This window comes from Lampetra fluviatilis, chromosome 5 (assembly GCF_964198595.1).
Source record: "Lampetra fluviatilis chromosome 5, kcLamFluv1.1, whole genome shotgun sequence".
Taxonomy (NCBI): Eukaryota; Metazoa; Chordata; class Hyperoartia; order Petromyzontiformes; family Petromyzontidae; genus Lampetra; species Lampetra fluviatilis.
This window is the reverse complement of record NC_136279.1, coordinates 3,536,983-3,549,598: the sequence shown is the minus strand read 5'-3', so window position 1 is coordinate 3,549,598 and position 12,616 is coordinate 3,536,983. Positions and strand designations below refer to the sequence as shown.

Sequence of the window (12,616 nt, the reverse complement as noted above, 5' to 3'; positions counted from 1 at the left end):
TCCACGCTGGCAGGGCCCTCTTGGAGGAGGCGGCAGTACCACACACTTGACCCCGCCACACGAGACCCGCCAATCAAATAACTGCGCTGGACTCATTGACACTGCCGGGTGGGCAAAGGCGGGAGAGAAGTCCAGCGCCTTAACCGTTACAAACCATGGCAGCAACCATCGACATCATTTACTGATTTGCTTGTGATTTGCCCAACGGACAAATTGGTATTCAGTGGTGAGCAATGACACAAAAAAATAGTGCAGTGGACTACGATATCCCTGGAAATTCATGATATGCCTATCCTACGGGCAGTGCTACTACACAGCCCCACTCTCAATTAGAAATATCTCAAATGTGAAAATGTACACAACATTGACGTGAAAATCAATGGACCCTGTGTAACTATGCCTACCCAGGGCTCTCTGGCAAAGACACAATGAATATAAATAGGCCCTTAGCCGGTAAAATATAGTCCAGTGGGTGATTTATCGCCACTGGCCAGTACTTGTGTCCATATGGACACAACAAAAAGCATTAGCGTCCTCTCTATACATGAGAAAGCTTAATTGATTCTATCCAGTCGGCTGTGGCATTGGGATATTTGGACAACACCTACTTGAGCATATTTTGCGAGCGAGGAAAAAACGGTGATTGGAAAAAAAACGCCACGAACTAAGGTATAATTAAATATTGTACCACCTTCCGTAGGCACAACCTTGCAAGCCTCCAGCTGGGCAGTTAACTAGTTAACCAGGGGCACCACGGTGGCAAGATGTTAACTACCTCGCCTGGTATGCACAAGGTCGTGGGTTCGATCCCAACCCTGACGTCTGTAAATTTACCAGGTCAGGCCCAATGAGCAATGTAGCTCTTTTTCAGAAGCGACCTGGCCACAAATGATAGCTCAACAAAGTGACTTATCACGTGGAAATGTATCGCAGCCAAATACTCTGAACGAATGTTTTTAAATGAGGAAGGAAAATCCGCACGACCAGGAGAAAAATCCACGTGACCATGGGGAGAACATGCAAACTCCAAATATACAACAAGCGTGAGGGTCGGAATCGATCCCACGACCTCCTGTATACCAGGCGAGGTAGTTAGCATCTCCTGCTTTTCCCAGAATCAACCTTTTCCTGAGGTGGCTGTCATGATACATCTGACATAATTCGCCACACAATTCTCCTACTCTCTCTCGGCACTGTGGGAAAAACAAACCTTCCCCCCCCCCCAAAATTATTCACCGGCGTTTGCCACCTCAGGGGTGGCAACCCGAGTCGAGCGGCACGACATTTTGCCCCCACCGCCGGTGGCCACACGCTCCCAAGGGCAGAAGCGACATGAGGAGTCGCGAGAGCCACGCTCGCACGTGGGGCAGGAACAACGAGCAAACGAGAACGGCGCGTTCAAACACACGAGAACAAAAAAACCTGGAACCACTCGGAGCAGGAAGGACGATGGCATTTTGCCCATGATGCTGGGAGCGGCCATGGGAGAGTGGACCGATAAATAACTCAAGAGCCTCCGGCACGTGCGAGCATTAAAGCGGGGACTCTGAGAACCTGGCTGCTGTTGCTGCTCCTTGTGGGAAATAAATAATTGTGCCACTTGCCAACGGCTAAAAAAAAGAAATCGCTCAAACCCTTGCCCAGCCAGGCCCAAGATTAAGCGTGACCGATCTCCAATGTCCACATCAACGAGGCATCTTGTGCCTCATAAAATTGCCAAATATGGTATCAATGTGATAGCGCAGGGCGTAGCGGCACGGCGGGTGAGCGCACCACGCCCCGAGTTCAATTACCGGCCACGGGGGAGTGACATATGAACCGGTCCTGGGTCACAATCCGTTCCTTCGTTAATTCCCACCGACTGGCGTGGTGAAGTATGGTGAAACAACCCCCATGGCCGACGAGGCATGGGGAGCCCTTCAACCAGCAGCAGAAGAGGCCAGCGGCCATAAATTAATTATATAACAGCATCCTCGCTTGTGTATAACTCTTTTTTGGGACGGTAATATTTCAGGTTATAAATGAACGATGGGCTTTACTTCAGTATCAAAAATAGAATTGGCGATCGGGTGTTGTGTCATCACGAATTAAATCTGAGGGAGCAAGCGAGAAAAAGTCGTCCAAAAATGGGGAAAATATGAGGCTCAATGGCATCCAGTTGAACAGCGAGAGCCAGCCCTGATCTTTAACTGCCCCCCGTACATCATGGCCTACATTGAACACATTTCATTTCCAAAAATCAATTTATTGGTTGCATGTTTTATACTTTGGATGAAAATTGTGCAGCAATGAAGGTTGCATTAAACGTATGAAATACCACGAAATGCATATTTATTTTAGTCTGCTCGCGTTTTCCAGTGACGTTCACATACCTGTCAACCCCTTATCAGTTCCCTACCTTATTACAGACCACTTCAGACCTTATTGGTCATCCCGTGCCCTAATAAACTTCATCCTACAAAGCCCTATCACAAGGGACAAATACAAAAAATAGACCAAAAAAATGTTGTTGCCCGTATTGGACCTGAAAACTCAATTTCCCTGTACAAGAATACGGGGTAAACGTACGGGTTGACACGGTATGCGTTCACGGGGTTTGCGGCTTTATTCGTGTTCAAGGTGCATGGCACAGGTATATTTGACATGGATCATTGGAATTGTTCCTAAAATTATTATAATAATCTCAGACCGATCCAATCTGATCCAATCTGATCCTACAGATCTGATCCAGATTGTTTTTTTCAATCAGATACCGATTGGGATGGCATTTCAACAATTTGTAATCAAGTATAACACTGTTACACTATCATTTATCGTACAACACATTTTAGCGGCGGTATGGAACTGTGGCACCTGGAGGATACCCACACGATTGAAGAGATAACGCTCGAATATCTACGTAAAAACGAATTGATGTTTGTTAAAAAAAAAAATCGCACTTGCTGTGCTGTCATCTCTCAGCCACCTCAACTCCCAGCAGATTCGGGCATCTCACAGAGACCACCAACAACTCTGTCCAAAGCACGGTTGCGCATCCAGTGCCACAAAATGACACCAATAATAGCAATCGACTTACGAATCGACCCCTAACACCTGCAGCCACCATCGATTCCGCAATCCCGATAATAAATAATTAAATAACATCGCTAATTCATAGCCGCTATTGATTCCGTGTTGTCGTGTCACTGCTTTCAGTTAGCGTCCAAATTTTAAATAAACAACGTTTTTGCCACCTGCCTCGTGTCATTTCACGTTTGCTTTCCAATCGGTTTTGTGTTTTTTTTTTCACACGTGTACTTTTCATGAATCGTAAATCGAGGCGCAAATTCTACGCGCACAATGTCGCGAATGTACGAATCAATTTTCCATTGAATGGATGCCATTGTGCATGTGAATTTAATGCTCTAAAACATCATCATCATCATCACCGTTGTTATTGTAACTGGGATGCTGCGGAGAAATAATGATTCGCGAAACTCGAATTGCAATCGAGAGGTCGCTGGTCGGTCCCATCTCCTGCTACGGCGGTTGTAAAAAGTCTCCGAAATTCTAGATTTGAAGCTTTCGTGACTGCAAGGATTCATATTCTTAGGTTTTTTCGGTAAAGTCCCGTAGGTAAAAAAATTTCAATTAATAAAAGTAAAATTAAAAATAAAATAAAAATCACGACGTTTCGGAGGCAACACAAGCTTCCGAAATCTCACCAACCCCTGTCCACCAAGCAATGTACAAACGGGCGCACTGCAGCGTGCGCACGTGTGGTGGGGTGACGTGTGGGCGAGCTAACAGAGACTCTGGGGAGCTCTCTAGAATGAAGGCTCTTCCGCCGAGCAGTGCCGTGAGCAGGCGATCGCAGGGTCTGCACTTTTACAAACCTATACCGACTGCATCATGCTAATCTCTTACATTAACATAGCCACTTCCGTACCCAGTTACATGCTAATTTCTCACATTAACATCACTAGACCCAGCCACTCCTTTATAACCCTTGGGCTACACCCATTTCAAACCTTTTAAACAGTCTGCATAGGCAGCAGACCACGCTTTCCCACCTGATGACGGACGCTTGTGTTGCGCCCGAAACGTCATGATTTCATTTATTTTTATACCTACGTGACGTTACCGAACGAACCAAAGAGTACGATCGTTAGCAACTGGCTCCAGGCTTTAAGTGAGAGCATCCAACTCCGCATCGGCCCATCGGAGACGTTGCCAGGCAACAACGCTTTCTGCAGCTTCAGCGAGGCGCTGTTCACCCGGTCAACGCTCATGAGGACGCAGCGTTTACTCCGTGCCCCACCTCGTCAGGTTCACATCGTTCATTGCACCGCAGCTTCGTGTGCTCAACAGTTTGGCGGAATTCTCCGCGTTGCTTTTGATCCCTTGGATTTTTGTTTTCACGTTTGGTGGTGAGTGCTATCGCAAACGGTCCTGAACCTCCCCAGGCAACACCCCCCCGCCCGCATTGCCCTGTCATCAACCCGCACTTACCAGCATGGTAAAGTATGGTCACACAACCTCCGGGATCGACGCAGCGTGGGAAGCATTTGATCCAGGCGTGGCCTGACACGGGAGCTGTGAATTATAATTATTATTCGCATTTAGCCCGAAGATATGACCACAGATGAGTTCAACGATAATACAAATGCACACAAAGGGGGGGAGGGGGGGTTTACGCGTTCGACCATCAGAGACCCAGACCAAGCCATCAAAACTCGCTCAGATTCAAATCAACGATCTCGGTTGGGAGTTGGCTGACCGCCGACACAGCCGGTGCGAGCTGCCAAGCCACCGGGCCTCCTGTAGACATGCCCGCTTGTTTCGTCCCTACATTGTCCGCAGTGTCCACTTTTGTTGCCGCTCTAAAGCAATGACACCCCCTCCCAGAGCGGCCCGTTATTAATTACAAACTGTCTCGAGCTTGTTTACTCGTAAATTCTTGTCCGTGTGTACCCCGAGGTCAAAGTCAAGTCAAAGTGCCTCGTGCTCCAATGAGGGGGGGGGGGGGGGGAAGGGGGGGCAAACACCTCCGCCGGTGTCCCCCTCAGCTCGTGGTGACATTCCACAATCCCACGACGGGGCCCAGTCTCTGTCTCTCTCCACAAAGCGGTCTTCGTTTTAACGACGCTGGAAGAATGATGAGCCGAGTCAACACCCCCGCCGCCCCCGCCCCTCCCCCCAAGCCGGGATATGAACCTGCAGCCCGACAGAGCTACGGGGGCACGCACGGCGCAGCCTCGCAGGGGGGGGGGGGCCCGTGTCGCTCTCGAGGGGAGGCAGCAGGGAGGGACGGGCATACAGAAGAGAGAAAAAATGTGATATTTTTTTTTATTTCACGAAACGCTCGCAGTAGCACTTCATTAGGGAACAAACGTACGGAGAAAGACGGTGGCGCTGTGCACACACCGCGGCGGTCGATATATGAAGACCTTAACAATCAATTAGGCGCGCAGCCCTGGGTTTTACATTTATTTTTTCCTCCATCTTCCTCCCCCCTTAAGCCGCCAGTCGTCAAAGTGAATCCGAGTGAGCCCGAGACCTTTATCTGCGCCGACACCGGCGCTAACCCGCTCGTTATGCTCCCCGCCGCTGCTCATCATCAGGGCGAGTTAAGTAACGTTTTCAGGCCGGGATGAAGATTGACCGCGGTGGAGGGCCACGGGGCGCAATGAGCCACGCGCCTCCCTCCACCCCACACCCCACGGCCGTGCCGCTCAACAAAACTCAATCAGGCAACCAACGTCCGTGGGCCTAATGGCCGGAGACTCCGTGCCGCTAATGGGGGAGTCCCGGGCGCGCTGGCTGGCGGTGCGATTCCGAGGAGGTCGCTCGCCGAATTTTAAAGCGCGCGGTCGCGAAGACCTAACCGGCGCGCTTCGCTGGGAGTGGACCCACTTTGTCGACTCTTCGACCCTGCCCTTCTTCCGTGGCGGAAGATGGCGGATCTAGATGAGGTGGGAGCCATCGCAGCGAATGAGATTCGTGGCGCGACATCACGGCCGCCACTTTGCGGACTTTGCCAGGTTCGGCAACTGTTGCGGAGTGCCGACGCGCTACCCCCAAGGACTACTTTTAAAGTCGTGTCTTCCACTCCGTTCCTGGGCCTTCCGTTTAGTCTCTGAGCTCTGAGTGCCACTCCAACACCTGTCCTTGGTAGCCTGCCTTCTACCATTCGGCATGTGTCCCTCCCATCATATGAAACTCAATCAATACACGCGGTATTGGAACATCATGTTTATTGAATGACGAATGGATCAAGAGAGACGTTGGTCTTTCCAAGTAAAATACATTTGATTTTTTTTTTGACCATCAGCCTGTCGGCCATCTGGAATGACATTATCCTGGTAGAATCTGTTTAGGCAGAAAAACTCCAAAACCGGCTTCAACCTCCTGTGTTTACGTTGCTTTCCTGCCCTGGTCACAGGTCGACTCAAGTCATTACCTCTCTAATATCGATACAATTCGTATCGACCTTGAGGGAGAACAACAGTGACGCTCATATGAGAAAGTGGTCCCAGGTCGTCAACAGAAATAAGTGCCTCCCAATTATGTGTATGAGCAGAGAGTCACTTTGACCTGACGTCCACTTACACTGCCAAGTTCATCATCAGCCATAATAGATTAACTGCTGGATGAAAGCCTCCCCAAGCCACAGCCATCTCTCACGGTTCTGCGATATAACAATCCACACAGCGCCTGTACACGAGCTGATTTACACGCTCCATCTCCGCAGTTTCTCGACCTCGGCCGCCACTGCAACATTGGTCTCGTGCCACCGGCAATCGTCGCTTCAAGCGACGCGTTCCTGCCCAAGCTCAATTGCCTTGATCAATCCGAGCTCAGTGCCACGACATTCGGGCCGAGCTCATTACAGAGCCATGCTTAGGCCTCCCCCACCTCGGGTGCTTCTCACCACATTGCAACGAGATATCATCGCCTCACCCTGCTGCTGAATTGTGAAATGAAAAAAAAACGAGACCTCCAAAACCATCAAAGTGTTGTACTGTAATGTGCGTATGTTGGAGTTCTTTCACATCGTACATCGCCAACCGTGCTAATTGGAGGTGCGGGAAAAGGACAAAAAAAACTAAACACGAAAAACTGTTCTAATGAAAAGAGTTTTCAATATAGATTTAAAAGTGCATAGCTCCAATGGCTTCCTAATATTACTGAGTGTGGTGGTGATGAGGCTTTAGGTCTCATGCTTTGGAGCAGTGGTAATGACGACGATCATCAGAATGACGACGATGATGATGGCGACGCATCCCCCTGCATGCATTCTGGTGACTGAAGCAGGGTTGGTGGGTCATCTCAGGATGGGAGTCATGGCGATGCGTGCGAGGCTCCTACCAGCACGACGACGGGCAACTTCCCATCTCTGGGAGGAAGCGCACCAATTATCTGTCGTCACCTTTGACCAAGCAGCCTTTGACCAATTGGTGAGAATTCCAGCTTCCCGAAGTCAAGTGTTACATGTGGATATATTTGAAAATATATGGCAGCTACATTGACGTCCGTGCACAGGCACGGTCGCTGGTCATTTATAATGGGGTATTACTCTGGAAACATGGCCCACGTGTTGTGAAAAGGCCTTCAAAGACACGATGGGGTCGTTCAGAAGCAAGCCGCTGCGTGCTGATCTTCCTGCGGCGCATCATTCCCCTACAGCGAGCCACTGTAGCCTGCGTGCCTTCAATGGAGGAACGGCAAAACTACACGCACTCTCTCTCCCGAAGCCCTCTCATCGTGGCAAGCAGACCTGGACACTGCCATCGAGCTCCTGGGCATATTTCTGCCACGCGCAAGAAAGAAAGAAAGAAAGCCGCAACGGTGAAACATGCCGCTTCTTGAAAGCCCCAAAGGGGCTCCAGTGTTTATGAATTACCGTGTTGAAATAGCAGCTGCATGTTTATACTATTTCCGTATACATTTACATACCCGTGTGTTCTTGTGATATTTTTCTGGGGGGGGGGGGGGTGGAGGGATGTAGAATCGAAGTGAATGGCTGCACCAGCAAACACGCCGCACGCAATCTCTACAGCCGTTAACGCATGCTTGAAAAATGAAAATGAGCAACGGTATGACTATGATGATTATTATTTTAATTCACGGCTCAAAGCTATAATCCCTTTGGCAGTACAAACGAAACCAACCCACCAAGGTTCCCTCAACCTCCTACACTCAAAAGCCTCACTCACGACTTGCCACATCATCGAAGAGAGCTCCAGTTTAAAATAAAATAAAAACAACCTCTGCCAAAGTTAAATATAAAACCATCCCAGAAAAACACCAAAGACTGCGCCATAACATATAACGCCAACTCTGCGTCCAGAAAGGTACACATGGCATGCTCCGTTGGCTTGAGAAGGGAATAAAAGAATTATTAATGTTTGTAATAACAATCATACGAGGGCTTCGGCAAGAAATGAAAAATCGTCGTGGGGTTACGACACGGCGTGCCTGGCTAGACTCTCAAGGTTCTGTTTACTTTACCCAGATGAAGCCTCACCGAGTCTCACGACTCTTGTTCAGGAGGGGCCTGCCAACTTTTCTCAGAGTCAGTAGGAGGGGTGCAATGATTCCAAAGACTGTAGATTCCAAATGAGTAATTTGCACCTCATGCAAAACACATTTATTTTTTTGCAAATTTGGACCGAGCCACCGACACACGGTGACCTAAAACTCTCCTGAATGACGTCACGCGATCGTTGAAATCCTGTGCGGAGAAGCCGGCACGTCGTGGTTTTACGGTTCATACATCCGCCAGCATTAAACAGGGCGGCCACCGGATTTGAACCTTTGAACCTCTGCAGCGAGCGGTGAGCACGCTGCCGCTGAGCACGTGTCACAACGGGCTCTCAACTTCTCTTACTTGATACAGCTATCGTGCTGTGACGGTTCCACCTGAAGACGGAAGCTTGTGTTGCCTCCGAAACGTCGTGATTTTTATTTTATTTTATTTTTATTTTACTTTTATAAATTTTAATTTTTAACCTACGTGACTTTACCGAAAAAACCTAAGAATATGAATTAGATTGTATTCCCAGGCAGTGGAGCCGAGGGAGACCGGTGGCAGTGATATAAAAGTGCAGATGATTAAAGCACGAACACTGCATTCATACTAGGAGACATGGCGAACATTTTGTCAGGCAATGGCTGTTCAAGAGAATGAATGACTTGCCATGTAGCAGCGGCAAAAAAGTGGTGGATGTACTCCACTGATAGGTCCTAATGAGGATCAATCCGGTCTACAGTTGCGTCTTTGGTTCACCGATGCCCGTTGGGATGTGGCCACATTTTCTCACATGGTGGTCCAGACGACAAAATAGCCACGTACACAGTTCTTTTGACCTGGTGGTCTGGATAAGGCTGAGAGCTCTTATGCGTCCAATGCACGTCTTTTGCGTGTTGTCAAATCTAAATTACGACAGATACCAGTGTACCGGTGCGTCACGAATCTTAATACCGCTACACCGGTGAGTCACGAATCTGCATTCAATGGTTGCTAATGAAACGTGAACTCCAAACGAGGCAAAAAAAGGTTTTGACAGCAAGGAAAGGCACACATTAAGGGAAAGCCGTAAAAAAAATTATGCATGCACGACGAGCAATTACGCACCGGCCATTTCATGGACGGTGCGTGTCCCAATATTCTGGAGCCATAAGCAATGCTGTAGGGAAAAAAAACACGGGAATATTCTCACGACGCCACTAAATCACCCCTTGTAACCTTGGCAAGCAACGCCAATGACATCTGCGCGTAATAATATGCCGCGTGCGATGATTCACCTTGCAGCAAATAAAAAAAACACAACGCCATGTTAATAGTAAAAAAGACACGCTAGGTAGCAAGCAAGCCGGACAATTAAGCTCGTTAGATCTTTGGAAACGTCCTTATATTCCAAAGACCTTGCGATGTAAGGCTACTCCGTGCATGTAATTATATTGCGAGACATTTACAAGAGTATCGTTAGAGATGGAGTTTCACGTGCAAACACACATGCATACAAAGACCCCTTCCCCACCACATAGCCTTCGATGGACTGTTGGGACAAATGGCGTTAGCGAGCACCTATTAAGGCCGGCACAGCACACGAGGGCGAGGGTGGGTGGCCAACACCACACCCGGCTGCCTTTGTCTCCCCACTGCTGATGGATACACACAGCACCAGGTACTCAATCAAGGCTGAGTCGACCTAGCGGAGGCTCTAGGAACAGTTCAGATATTCGTCACCGATGTTGGCCGTGAGCGGTAATCGAACTCGGGGCTCCAGGTCAGAAGCGCGACGCGCTCACCGCTACACTGCCACTCCCTTACGAGTGCACAAATAGCCCTACACACACACACACACGTGATGGATCATGCCCGTCATCTGGCGCTTTGTAGGAAAGGCTTTGACGGATCACGAAGAGATTTTGGAAACTCCTGAAAGCGCAGTGCTACAAGGTGACCAGGAGGAAGCGGTACAGTCGGAAATTGGCCAGACTTTCTCATGAATGGAACCAAGTCAACTTTTACACCCGGCAATCCAAGTTCGATTCCCACTTACCGGCCAACACCGGTGACGATTATCTGAACCGGTCCTGGACCTCTCCTAGATCGACTCAGCCACAACCGAGCAACCTGTGCAATGTGTAAACATTGCCACTGGAGAGACAAAGGCGGCGGGGCATGGCGCTGGCCAACCATCCCTTTCGTGTGCCGTGCCGGCCTTTCGTAGGTTCTTGCTAACGGCACTTGCCCCATGGGTATGTTAAGGCTATACGGGGGGTCTTTGTCTTTGGTCACGTGTATTCACCTTTGTATCAAATCTATTTCTTTGCCGAGAGCCAGCTGTGTGCACATTGAGAATGATGTATTTTTTGCTGTTGTTTTTTCTCTTTTTGTGCGGCTGCTGTACAAGCTCAAGTGGTTGCGTGTGATTGGATCGCGTGTGCTGTCTATACGAGCAAGGGGTGCGTGTGTGCGCGTGTGTGTATGCCTATCAATACGTGCGGCACAGTGGGGAGCTCAGGTGGTGCATCTGCCAGTCATCTCAGTCAGTTAACACACAACACAACACGATCTCCGGCCACAGCGAAGCCGTGACACTTCACGCCGACTCAAAGTGCACCTAGCCTGGCACAAGAACTGTCGTCACTTCAGCGTCGTTTATTGACGGGTGGCGTCTTGTTGTTCTTGTTGTTCTTGTTGTACAAACGATGGGCACAGCTGGTTTGCGTTCTGCACTACAAACCTAAGTTCAATCACTGGCCATGGCGAACATCAGTGTAGAGATGGTGTGTGCGTGTGTGTGTCCGTGTCCGCATGTTTTTGTGTAGGTAAGGTGCACGTGCTCATTTGTGTACGTGGAACAATTAGCGTCTTGGTGTCGAGATCTCTTAACGACGGGCTCTGTCCTGCAAGCCCGGCGACACATGTACGATACCTGGCACAGGGTCGGATATCAAATATATCCACAGGTGTACTACAGAGCACGGCTCTGGAAATCGGTACCCGCTTTGACCCGGCCATGAACTGAGAGCCTGGCGAGATACACCCGTAACAAACATCAGGGGACGCACGATCCTGGCCAAGCACGCAGCACGCAGGCATTAATAGGCGCTCGCTAACGGCACACGACCTTACAACGCAACGGCTTGGGGGGGGGGGGCGAGAGGTGGTCTCCGTCTTCGCGTGCAATTGTGTTCACAGTCGCATTTGCGCGCTCTCGTGCGCCGTCTTGTGCTGTAGCCCCCCCCCCCCACCAACCAACTCTGTTCATTCATTGCCCAGAAAGGGCAAAAAAAACCCAACTCTAGCCAAACAAACCCCGCTTCCTAGCACACGGCTCTGAATCAACCCCCCCGCTCTCCTCGTGGGAAGAAAAAAAACGGACATTGTGTTTTTTTCTGCTTTCTGGGCTCTTAGATTCTGTGGTGCATTTTAATATTTAAGTCTTGGCAGCAGCCAGCCCCTGCCTCTATTCAAAAGCTCCAAAGCCTCTCTGCGCTTCAGTGCCCTTTTTGTGGGGGGGGCAGAGGTGGGGATTATTTTGCGAGCACTGGAATAGCTCCGGAAATCACACTCCCGCCCCCCTTCCCTCTTAGGCGTAATCCCCCCTTTGTCACTCACGTGCACGCCGCACCAAGTCCCCTTGATCAGCCGGCTGGGATTCCTAAACACTTGTCACGAACCCCCCCCCCCCCAAGCTCGAAAGCCATTACCGTCACAGCCCCAGGTAATGAGCTAGAGACCTGTCGGCTGGCTAGAAAATCGGTAGGAGTGGAGTATATTTATATATATATACCGTATATCAAATACTAGCGCTGCTTCAGCGAGGTTAGGAAATTATAAAATGAAAAAGTATATTTTAAATGTACGGTAAGTTTTACTTGTCCAGAACTTACGCTAAATCTTTTGGCTGACGTCCGTCGAATGAGGCAATCGCGCATAGTCTCACTCAACGGGGACATTTGCGAACGCCGTTTCAGTCACAATATATTTTTGGGTTAGGCCTCAATTTTTTGGGCCGAACCAAAAAAATCCATTACGGATTATGGGTAGCCTACAGACATGTGCCTACATCTGACCTTCATAAGGTCTGATTAACGAGATTTTAAACAAATTAACACA

At 49.3% G+C, this 12,616-nt stretch overlaps 1 protein-coding gene across 1 annotated transcript in view; it reads right to left on the bottom strand.

Annotated features, from left to right (window-relative positions):
- The window catches only part of PAWR (pro-apoptotic WT1 regulator), a 131,165-nt gene that overhangs the window by 70,269 nt on the left and 48,280 nt on the right, over positions 1 to 12,616 (bottom strand). The window lies entirely within an intron of this gene.